This window comes from Pseudopodoces humilis, chromosome 4 (genome assembly GCF_049639895.1).
Source record: "Pseudopodoces humilis isolate 2021_Gansu_Grassland_sample_001 chromosome 4, ASM4963989v1, whole genome shotgun sequence".
Classification (NCBI taxonomy): Eukaryota; Metazoa; Chordata; class Aves; order Passeriformes; family Paridae; genus Pseudopodoces; species Pseudopodoces humilis.
This window is the reverse complement of record NC_142203.1, coordinates 65,028,174-65,040,896: the sequence shown is the minus strand read 5'-3', so window position 1 is coordinate 65,040,896 and position 12,723 is coordinate 65,028,174. Positions and strand designations below refer to the sequence as shown.

At 37.0% G+C, this 12,723-nt stretch overlaps 1 protein-coding gene across 5 annotated transcripts in view; it reads right to left on the bottom strand.

The window, feature by feature from the left end:
* The window catches only part of LIFR (LIF receptor subunit alpha), an 87,227-nt gene that overhangs the window by 34,572 nt on the left and 39,932 nt on the right, over positions 1-12,723 (bottom strand). For 3 of the 5 annotated variants that reach the window (XM_088054136.1, XM_088054135.1, XM_014256973.2), the window contains one exon: positions 11,116-11,202. The exons of the other annotated variants lie outside the window; for them this stretch is intronic. The gene's annotated coding sequence lies outside the window, so the exon portion shown is untranslated. The remainder of the gene's footprint in view (positions 1-11,115; positions 11,203-12,723) is intronic. 5 annotated transcript variants of the gene reach the window in all.

Here is a 12,723-nt window from a genome sequence, read left to right as displayed (position 1 = left end):
ACTTAAATTCCCTGTGCCACCATGATTGTGCAACCTCATCCCTGTAATACAACCATTTATTTTTATGTTTGGTTTTTCATTTGTTTTAAGCAATCTTCCCTTAGGGGACAGCTGGAAATGTGTGAAATGCTCTTCTGTCTGTTACCAATCTGCAGTGTTAGAGGAGAAACATAGCAGCACTATGCCAAATAATCCAGAGCTGCTCACAAGACGTCATTTCTCTTCTTTCTCTGGTCAATAACCAGGTTGAAGGAAAGGTACAAGCAGCACAAGAGATGAGAGAAATGCTATAGTCAAGACCACTGTTGCATATGGAGGGGCACCCATAAAGCTTAGTAATTATCTTGATTTCAGTGTGTTCTCAAATCACATGAAAACCTCATGAAACACATACTAATTTAAATTATGCTGCCCCCAGAAAGTATCTTTCATCTATTCCTAAATTGTAATATCCATGCTGTGCAACATGTTAAAAGCCAAATCAGGAGCAGAGGTTGACAAATCCAGGTAAAGATGAATCAAGAATCAATCAGCACATAAAATATATTAATCTCTGTGCCAAATATCTGCATTCTGGTGTACCTCAGGGTATTCATATTGTATTTTTCCATGTTATTAATGAAAATATGGGATGTTATTCCAGGTTTAAACTTTGCTCACAAACCTCTTAACTTTGTAAAAAGTGTGAAAACCACTCACACAAGCCCGGGAGTTACATGAATAAAATGACTGATTTCTATTTCAGTCTATGAAGTATATGTAAATTTTATCTGTTTCTGACAATTTCTTCAAAGGCTATTTCTGGTTTGCAGAAAAGTCCAAACCCAAAATTCCAAGCTCTATAGCACAATCAATTGACAGTCCCCTACCAGCTGGCAAAGAAAAGGGAAGAATAAAAGGCACTGATGCCACTTGAAGGAGAAAGAACTGAGCTGTGATGTTAATTAAATCCCAAGTCTCTGAACACATTACCTTTGTAAATTTGTGCAAAACACGTTTGGTTATGCCAGGCTTATGAGGTAGCTTCAGCAACTACGTGTGTGTGTGTGTATATTTTAAGAAAATCTGGTTTTCTGCACCTCTTTCAACACTTAGTTCACTAAGTTGTCCTCCTACTGCAGAAGTTTTAAGAGTTACATCACAGCAGTGCATTACAAGAAATCTGAGTCATACAAAGTTCTCCTAAATCAAGCATAGTTTTAATTTCAGTTCCAGAGTCAGGCACAGAAGTGAACCTATGCAGTCTCATGCAGGGCATGATGAGAGTCTTGTGAACCACAGTCTTTCATAACAAGAATAGACTCCCTCGCTCTTCACATTTTATAACTTGCTGAAAAGTTGGGAATTAGAAGCCTCATGTCACATAATTAACGCCATTAGTCAGGAGAAAAGATTCCCATTTACAGGCTTGGTTTTATTAAAAAGTTACAAAATAATTGAAGTACTTTAAAAAAAAGAAGTTTACTTTCTTTGGATGAAAACAGCCTTCCATCAGTTCAAGACTAACTCAAACAAGGCTTAGATATTTTTCCTTACCATGAAAGATACTAAAATTATGTTATCCTCTAGACAGAGATGCTCTTAGGAGCAGTGATATTTATTTAGGACAAGACAGCTCAACATTGTCAGAAGAAGATAAAACCTTGCCCATGTTTGCCTGGAGTGCAACAAGAGCAGTAACTAAATATAAATGTCTTTACACTGCAAGTTTTTTTAGAAACAGTATGAAGAGGGTTAAGTCCATTGTCTCCACCTGAAAAAGCTACTGGATTTAGCAGCTGTCCATCTTAAAAAAATATCAGCAATAGCACATCCCACAACAATCTCATTTCCTTGGGCAATATATTCATATATGTCACTTCACTGACACAATCATCAGTGTTCTAAATGTGCTCCACAATTACCTTTTGCTCCATTTTAAGCACTTTATTTTGTCCTATCTCCAGCAGACAAAGAACAGTTTATCCTCTGTCTTGCAACAACCTCTTACATAGAAGATGACTGATATCAGATCTCTAATAGCTCCTCCCTTAAAACCTCCAATTTTTTTTCACCATTTCCCAGTCTCAGTTTTTACATTTCCAATCATTCCTGGAATAAACATTTCTCTGTGAATTAAAGCTGCTGTATCCAGTTTTGAAATATCTCTGCCCTGAGGCCTGAGCATTATCAAGAACAATGAAGGAACTTACCTAAGGCAAACCTATGTGTTTACACAGCCCATGCCATATTTGCTTTCTCCTACATTCAGACCTTGTTGACTCAATTTCAGTGTGTGATCCAGCCTCAGATAATGTACAAAGCTGCCATGTAGCTGTTTATTTAATACTTCAAACTCCAATCTCATCCTCAAATGGACTGAAAACCTTCTGACTGAGCATGAGTGCGTTTACACAGCAAATTCACCTTGAAGTCTTTGCCTAAAAAGGTCTTTTAGTTTTAAAATTTTAAAATACAGAAGCAGCCTCCCATAAATTGATGCCAAGTAAAAAAACTGTGGGTGCATACAAAAAGTATTCACATGCAAATTCGTGCCATAACAACAGTAAAGGCATGACAGGCTTCACTGTATATTGCCCTTTTTCAAGAGCTGCTACTACTAGCAGGATTCCAACAACTGTTGGAAGGTACAGGACATGAGAATGTCCTGACTTCTACCCAGGGCTTTATGTCATGCAGAAGACCTACCCCTGTGCCTATTGTCAGGAAAAAGAAATTCTGAATTTCTTTTTCTGCAGACAAGGCAGTAAAAGAACAGTTAGATTCAGATGCTTAACCACTGAAGCCAGTAGTTGGTGGCAAATATTTAAGAGCTCAATAGCTATCATGGACTTTTAAATTACTTTTAAAGATGTTTTGATGCATCTAGTGATGATCACATAAATCAGAAAGGGAAAAATACTCCTAGACAATAATGGAAAAATATGTGAGGACAGCTTTGATTCAAAACCTTGTCAGTTGTCAGCTGAAGGTTAAAGAAGGTTAAAGGTTCTGTGACAAACTGAGGAAATAAGGGCAGCTAAGATATTACCAGCCTCTTTAGACTTAACCTCTAAAAGGGGAAACCAGAAAATAACTGGTATGTCTCTTTCTGACAGTGTTTGTTATTACGTGTTTCTTGGCTTAACTGGTTCTGCCTATCTTTTTTTTTTTTTAGCATAGCTGACCAAATGCTCAATTCTCTTTTTTTTTTTTATAAAAAAAAAAAAAAGCGTTTTCTTAGTCAGTTGTAACAGATCAGTACTCTAAGCACAAAAGTTCTGCAAAGCTTTGTTGTACTTTTGAGTTTTCTGGTCTTCCAATGTATTTCAGTGTCAAGTGCTTGGAAACCACTTTGAAAACAAACAAACAAAACAGCTAAATAAAAAAAAAAATTAATCTTTCCAGCCTGCTTTCTGCCTGCAGCCTGATCTGACAGCCACAAGCCTCCAGATATGTTTTTTAAAAATGTCTATGAATTGAGGATTAGTTGCTAGAGTTTTTATATATATAATTCTGCTCAAGAAGCAGATACCTGAAAAGAAATGTTTAAAAAGTCAGCTTATACAAAAGGTTTAAGAAACTAAGTGGAGAAGTCAAGATGAAACCATAAAATCAGTAAAAATATATTTAATAAATGCAAATGAAGAAGTCTCTTTATCAATAATTTTTTTTCAAGTTACAATTTATATTTTGCTTCCACAGCTAAAGGTATTATAATAATTTACCACCAAATAGGATATAAAAAGCTCTCAAGGAAAATTACATAGCATACCACCAAAATATTGTACAGAATAATAAGAGGCTACAATTCTGGCAATACTAGCCAGCCAACAGCCCAAATACTGTTGGGCAGAAATGCAGGTGGCTAAGCATGTGCCTAGATCAAACCTTGCTAGAAGAAAAATTACTCTGCTCAGCAGGTAGAGAAAGATCATCTTACTTGTCTCAGCTTAAAGATACTAATTCAACCTTCAAAGTGAAAGAAAAGACTCTCACATTCAGGTAAAAATGCATATATCGAGTTACACATTCTACTGTTGCCAACTGAAAGCTTCCAAAAAAATTCCCCTCTCTGAAAAACCATGCCAAAAGTACACATTTCTGGGAAACCAAGCAAATGGCCAATACAGTTGACAGTAAAGGCAATGAACACAGAAGATGAACTGCCTTTCTTTAGAACAGCTGATCCCACAGGCTTCAGTCTTTGATTTAAAGCTAGCTGAGTAATAAAAAAAAAAAAAAAAAAAAAAAAGAGAATTAATAAGATTTATTTGAGGGACAGGGAGCTTGGCTGTTTTTCAATAGAGCACATTCTTCCGCCTCCTTGAAAAATTTCCGAAGTTGAGACAAAAATCTCTAGTAATCTAGATGCAGGCTTTCCCTCTCTGTTTCATAACATGGCACCATTCCACGTTATAGAAGATTTGCAGGACATGAATCACCAAAACTCGTTTATAAACGGAGACTGAATCCCATTTGGGAATCTGGCTTTCCCCAGTTCTGAGGAATTAATTTAAAAATCTGCTATTTCTCTTTCTGAAAGCTGATAAAATAATTCAAGTTTCCTATCTGTACCAAATGTCCTCTAATCTCTAGCTGAAGAAAAAAAAACAAAGATAGGGTGTAAATATATTATTCAGTAAATATGTAGGAGTACATGAGGCCAAACTTTCAGTCCTATAGACATTTGTTTTGTTGGGGTCCTTTTCCTGTCAAGCACAAGAAGAAAAATTCCCTCCTCACTGCTTTCTCTAGCTGCCAAACAGCAGCATCACCTCTGAGATACTGGAAAGCCACAGCAGTTAATCTTGCAGGCACCCCAGTCTGCCTCTGCAAGGAGAAGTGAAAAGTCAGGAGATGACAAGCTCAGTGCAAGGATCAACACCACAGCATTTCATTTTCAAAGCTCTTGGTCTCAAAGTGCCACCTACAAGCATTATAGCAAGACATTTTACCAACAAGGGTAGAGAAGTGCACCCCAGACGGAGTATGTCACCTGTCTCAGCTTCTAAGGTCAACTTGCAACTGCACGTGCATTCCAGCAATTTCAGTTCTTCCTTTTTTATTCTGATTCCAGGACAATTAGACACCAAGAAAATACAAATAAGCAAGCTGCAGACTGGGAGAACTGCAGGGTATTTCCAGGTGGTGATCTGTATGAGAAGCAGCTCTACCTGGCAAGGTCACGAGATGATAAATTCATGAACAAGTGCTGTAACTCAAGGATCATTTTATGAAAGCATTTAGTACTTGTTGGACAGCACAACATAAACACACAGAAACTGAGACTCTCAGGACTTGCCTTTCGAAAGAAGGTAAATAAGTAGCAGAAGCTACTTTGATCATATCAACGTATACAATTTTGAGACGGATTTGGAAAGTACAATGGAAGACTCCTTAGCATTAATCATGTAAACCAAAAAAACCCTACCAAACAAGAACAAGACAGAGACCACTGGGAAGAATACCCCTGCTGAGACTGATGATATGGAGAAAAAAAAGCACAGTGATACTGAAGAAGTGGAGCAGTCAAGCAGAGCAGTGGACTGAAAGGGCAGTACAAAGAAAAGAAAGACTACAATCAAAAGGTAACTTTTTAGGTGACTTTTCTTGTTTTTCAAGCAAAACGTACTTTGCACACTTTGTCTTTTGCTCTCACTGATTTATGCCTGTTTTCAATTAAACTGTATGCTAACTTAAAAACTCTTAGTCCTACTAGAATAATTTTTTCACACATCATTTAGTGTACCCCACACAAGAGTAGTTCCCAAGCCAGACACTGCATTTAATGTTCCTAGAGTGAAATTTTCATAAGAATTAAGGCATTTTCAAAGGAAAATTTGGTGTCTCCCTCCTGATTTTGGAAGTTTTGCTGTATCAATTAGTCATCAAGTACATGTTTAAATACAAGCACACCAATGACTACTTATGAGCACAGCACTGCTCTCCAGATGGTAACAACAAAAACCAGACTCTTCTGAGAAACACATTGAACCCAAATACTACCAAAAATAGACTAAATATGTTTTGGGATATTTGCAAGCCTGTTCATGATTTATTGTTGTTACGTATTAGGACATTATTATTATAGATTACCCCTAGGCCTTTTCAGACATCAGAAAAAGCACGCTAGAAAGGTCTGGACTGCAGTACAAGTAAAGGTTGACTTCACTCTACAGCCATTTCCTCACCAGGGTTTCTCCATCCAGCTGCTGAGTTTCACCAAGTTTGTAAGGACACAGTATACTGAGATCTCACCTCCCTGTCCTGACTGAAGTGAACCTGAGCAGTGTGTTCAAAGGTTACTGCAAGGGAGAGAGGACAGACAACACATTATCAGATAAGCCCAGCTTCCTTAGGAAGTCAGCTCAAATTAACAAGCAAAGATTCTTCTGCCATAGAGGTGCAGATGGAAAACACCTAATCATCTGAACAAAGAACAAAGCAAAGGGGTTAAGGTTAAGGGACACTACTGGCCAAAAGAGTATTTTTCATCTTCTATGTTATTGTGCTGTGCAGGAGAAGGAAACAGCTCAGAGTCACTTGCACACTTGTGTTTTAACCCATTCAAAATTTTTCTGGATACTTACTACAACTTGCAAATTAATTTTGTATGGAGATGAAGGATGTACTTTCATAAATCTGATTCCTGATTCCTGACACATTTCCTGATATGCTTGAATTTGATGACCTCATGATTGACACACTTCCTTGAATTCTTGTGCTTTGCAACACAGCATGGAACAAGCACAGTGAGCAAATGCATGTAAGTCTGATTAACTAAAAAACACCTCTTATCATGACTCCAATGGCTGTCTACCCACCATGTCTTTTCAATACTTAATACAGGTGGCAAAGCATAGAAAAAAATGCACCTACTTTTATCTTTGCTGTACATAAACCATGAATCCAATGAAAACACAGACAGATTTCCCACTTATTTAGTGCCTGTTGCATTTTACTGACACATTACTGGAAGAAAATATAATCCAATTATTTCAAAGCACATTTCAGTTTTGGAGGATACTGCTAGCCACTGTGTAGTTCTCAAAACAGCATGTCTTCAGATAAAAATGTCATTTGCCCACATTGCCAACTGCACTTTACTCAATGTCAGGTTCAAGGGCCAGACCACATCATGCAGACTCTACAAAGATTGCAGAATAAAATTGCTGTTCCTTAAAAGAGTCATGTTATCTGCATAATTCTGTCCCTGCTGGTTCCCTTCAGCTCATCTGACCTTATCAACTCACAAACATTAAAGAAGTTGGCCTTATTAATGAGAGTTTATTTTCCTTTATCTGGAAATGTCCTAAAACTTATTTTGAACTATACAACCTTTAATCTTCTTTCCATCACAGGAAAAGCCTAATTAGTTTTGTAAGAGAGCACTGATAATTACTGAAGCAATTCCAAGTGTGTTTTTTTTAAAAAACCAGCAATGACCCAAGGGTTGGAATACTTCATTGTTTACAATAAAACCTGTGGTATTCAAATTATTTTTAAGGTACAATGAACCAAATCCAAAGAAAGTCTCTCTTCATGTGTCCAAGGAGCACATAAATAGATCAAATGCTGAAATGTAGCTTTCACGTTAAATAATAGATTGAGAATAAAGAGCAACAGTTATGTGATATCCTTTTAGAGTGAATGTAAGGAATGAGAGTCACTTACGAGAAATAAATTGATTTTTTTTTACTAATCAAGGAAATGGGCAATTCCTGAAACTATAGATCCATATTTTCTGACAAATTCCTGTTGTACTAATCTTTACTGAACTAAAAGCTCTCATGACCTGTCATAGTTCCTCTCTTAGTAAGTACCTGACAGATCACATGAAGACATACTGCAGCATGTTATCATGTATTTTCACCCTTCCACTGGGGTGGGCAAACGCTTTCCTCTCTGCTCCACACACAGTGGGCCCTCAATGCTGCCATTCCTCTTCCAATCTTGACAAAGGAAGAATGTCTACAATATAGTAGGACATTATCAGAACAAGTCAGTCCATATGTAATTACATAGCAATTGTATTTCCTCTGTTTATTTCCTTCACATGCTGTTCTAATTGTACTTTTTTCTCCTTGGACTTTTTCACTTACACATATATACATGCATATCCCTCCTTCTAAGGTGACAAATTGTGGGAATTAAGTACTCAGAAATACAAATATTGACTTCTACAGTTGATATACATCAGAGCTGGTCTCTTTCCTAATAAACTCTCACACACAGGCTACAAGAAATTAATATTAACCACACACTTCATGCATGTACATGGACTCACTCTCATGCCTGCTTATGATATCAGCACTCCCTCATTCTCTTGCTGCTTGCAGCTTCCAGTGGAGCCAGGGACCCAAAAGACATGTAGGCACAGTAATTCAGCTTTCTGAGGGCAACACTACTTTCCTGCTCTGCTCCTTTCACAGAGGTCCCTGCAAAGGGCTTACGGTCCACTTGTAGATCTTGTGGCAGTACAACAACCCAGTGCCTCAATATAAACTGACTCTTTCATGTTGTCCTCTCTATCCATCTAATGGACTTAGATGCTGCCCAGACACATACAGCCTCACCTCAGTTTTAGTGTGCTCCTTCACGTTATCCCCTCTACAAATACGCAGCACTTCCTTAAGTGTATTGCCCTAACTGAAACAAATCACTTATTGCAATACCAAAGGCACAAGATGTTGTTTTACAAGTAAATTAGCACCCAGCTTTCCATTTCCAATAATTTAGACTGATCACTCAGTTCAGGCAGCACATTGTCTAAAAAGAAAACATGAAGGAAAGCTCAAATTTTACTTTCAATTTTTGCTAAATGACAGCAAATAGAATGCAAACATAGACTGAAATCTCTCAGTCCACAAAAATAAGATGATAAAAATTCCAAAGTTTTTCAGAATAATTTAAATGTTAAGTTTATATTTTGTCTGTTGGCTGGGTTTTTCTATCTTAGAAAGTTTCTTTATTTTCCCTGATGTAAAAAACCTAGCAACCCTTTAGGTGCTTCATGGAGGATCTCAGAATAGAAAATACTGCTTAAAAGTACTTTGCAGGGATGTTGTCCTGGTTTCAACAGGGATAAAATAGTAAAGCAAACTCTGCACCATTAAAATAATGTTTTTATTTTAATGAACAGAAAAAGAAACAAAGAACGAAGATATGAACATTTTAAAATAATACACGATGGCTAGGATCCATGATTTTTACTGCTGTAAAATAAAACAGTGCTTTTCTATAATTTCTTTTAGAAGTTAAGAAAAGCAGAGAATCAAGTCCCTGTAAATAACCCACCAGCAAGTGCTGAGACAGCAGCATCTGCAAGGGTAATGATGCACCTCATTTAAAATTGAAAGCAGCTTATACAAGATTGAGACTGCTACTAATAGGACATAGAGTGAGTCAGTTCCACAAGTCTTTTCTAACATGATTCATGCTTAGAATAAGAAAACTAAACAGAAATTTTAAAGGCCACGTCTCACATCACTTTCATATAACCATCATTATAGCATCTATAACTTGCATCTTCCTCTTCTCCCTCAATCCTCACTTGAAAGTGAGATTCACCTACTGAAGTTCTCTTGGTTTTTCTTTTCTCCTATGAAGGGTGACTTTAAAAAAGGGCTGAGGAGAGGAAAAAACAACCTTGGATTTTACACACACGAGTCATTCCAACTTTTCTATCTATGCTTAACAGGGTTCTTCCTTCCTCCTATTATTAGTAAACTTCACAGTTTACTTTTCTCAGCATTGAGCTGGCAGATAAAGCACAAAAGAAGAAGGATTTCTTACTTATTAGCTTCTGATACCAATATATTCTGTATACCTACACAGTAGAATGGAAAAACCTCTTGCTGTGGAAGACTGTTCATCACATTTTTCATGCATTGTTGCTGATATGTTTAACTTTTTTGTTTCACAAGTCAGCAACGAAGCAGCTATTGTTTCCAAAGTGCTGAGCAAGTCTGACTGCAGGAGCAAGAGACGTGCGACAATTCTCAATGATTTCTCTGGTGGCTGCAGACTGAAGTGGCCAGACGTGGGGCAGGAAAGGCAGAGGCAAGGGAAACCTGAAGAGCTGGACAACTAAAATCTGGGTGTAGTTATACGAATCATACATTCTGCTTCAGCTTATTTTTTGTTTCTATTCTATTTAGCGTTCTATTCCTCAAGAAAAATTCTGCTCTTCATTAATCTAGTCAGGTCTATCCAGACACAGCACAAGATACACAAGGCCAAGTGCATCCTTACAAATTCACCTGTCTAAATCCAGAGACTGTCAGAACCTTTAATTTTATAGTATGAAACATCAACGCCTTGTTTTTTCTTCCTTGTGTCAAATATTCTTCAACAAAAGCTCATGACAGTCTCACCTCTCACAAAGCATTACACAAATCACACCACCTCAAACATCTTTAGAGAGTACTCTGCTTTTCCCATTTCTGCAACTCCCCAGACTAAAGAACTATTCACAAAGTCTGCACGTGGACTATAAATGTGAAACATATTTAGATGCCAATACATATGCTTCAGGGAATTAGGTTACTTATTTTTTTTACTTTTTAAATTTTACTTTTTAATTTATTTTTAATTATTTTACTTTAGAATATTATATACAGAAAATATTTGTAGACACAGTAGAAGAGCTTAAAAAAATCAGATACCTATATTGGTATTAGGAATGCAAGTGACAAATACCTTATTTTGTCCAAGTAAGAAAATTGTAAAAACTAAAACCAAACCAAACCAAGTCACTACCACTAATTATGGTAGTAGTCATTACTTCAAAAGAAGAGATCAAGTGGAGGCAATTTTTACCAATACTTGTTAAATTCTTAAAGTAATCAGCTCGTCAGAAAGGTGGGTTAAGATTGCAGCATCTTATTGATCTTAGTTCTCAGATCTCATGAAACAAGCTGCTAAATGCTATCAGTGACCACCTATGTCCTCTGAGGAGAGGGTAGAGGGTATTTCACAGCCAAGGAGTGCTGCTCGTGACTAACTCACAGCAGATTTATGCAAGATAATAAGTCTCAGTAACCACATATATACACATATTGCTCTGGAATTTGCAAACACACAAGAATATGACTAATTCTAACTTAGAAATGAAGGTATGCACATACTCACATTTGCAGGAGCCCAACTACAGGAGCTCTTTCTTTAGTCTTCAGTACAGGATAGCTGAATGTTGAAGTGGGCAGTCACATGAAGCACCTGAAGTTGAAAGACTCATATATAAACCATTGGTATGAATGCTACTCTTGAGGATCACTCAGAAATATGTGAAATTATAAGTATACAATCTGTATTTGAGTGTGTAGAGACACTATTTTGCTGAAAGTCTGTTAGTGACCTAATTCTACAGCAGCTATTGTAATGCTGAGTGCTTGCTCCCATTTCTGTCTGCAGTAATCACTGCCCAAATTCCAACCCAGAGCTACCTACTGATTAGCAAGCATGCATACACCAGGGCAAAATGATAGCAGACAAGAATCTAATGTTTTCAAGAATACATTCTTTGCATATTAACACCAACTGCACCACTCACTAGCTGAAATATGAGCAAGGAACCGGAAAACATGCAGTTTTCCAAGTATCACTTATCACAGCTCAAACAAATAAATACATAAAAGGTATTGAAAATAAAAGTCGTAACAACTTTTTCTGTATGGATCAAGCTACCTTACAAAAGCCATTGATCCAAGAACAGAAGAGAAAAACTAGCCATTCATTAGCAGTGGAAATGGTTTCATCCATTACAAAGTCGATTCATACTCAGGATCAAATTATAAGTTTGAACAGTTCGGGCTTGTTCTTGCAAAGGCTAACACAATGCAACTATTTAGTCCAGAGAGGTTACTTGGTCACAGTTCTCAACTACCTACACTGAGAAAGGATTTAAACTTGGCCAGTATAAGACATGAGAGGAAATGCCATGTGGTAGACCTCCATTGAAAAGTGAATGTTGTGAAAAGTAAAACAAATTAAGTATTAGCAAAGGTTTTTGCAGGAGGAGTGAACTGGTTGAAATAAAAATAAGATTGGATGTATTAGTAGAAAATTCTAAATATGGGTTCAATGCAAGTCTTCCTATATTAAAGCCTTTAGTTAATATTACTCCAATGCCAGACTAGATTAGCACAAACCATGCACAGATCTCACTGTAATAACAATTTTAATGATGAATGAAGACAATATGCAAGGGACAAAATACAGACATTGAGGTAAGACTTAAAGGAAGGGTCACATAACATCTTGCTGGATTTACATCAAGACTGACCCTGTCTTTTGAAATATGTGGCAACATTTGGTCCAAAATTTCCCATCATCTTGAAAAAACAAACAGACCGATCACCTTTAATTCAGAGAAGGCTGTTCTATATTGGGAATTGTGACAATGTTGCTCTAGCAGATGAATTATGAGTTACGTGCCTTGAGACCTGTGCACTAAAGGCTTCCCACAGCCATGACCTTTGGAAATGTGTAGAGCAGAGGGAAGGAAAGGAAAAGGAAGAGGAACAGGTAGACTCTAGGGAACAGATATTATTATCCTCACAAGCAAGAGAAGCCCTAAAAGAGTTTGACATTTATGTCAAACTTCACCCACACAGTACTTCAGTTCTTGTTGCACATAATTCAAGATAACCCTGAAGTTTACAATAAAAAAAAATTCATCAGGTTGTTTTTTTTTTCCTTTCCTCTCACCTCCTCTCTGTTTTTCTGCTGGGGATTAAA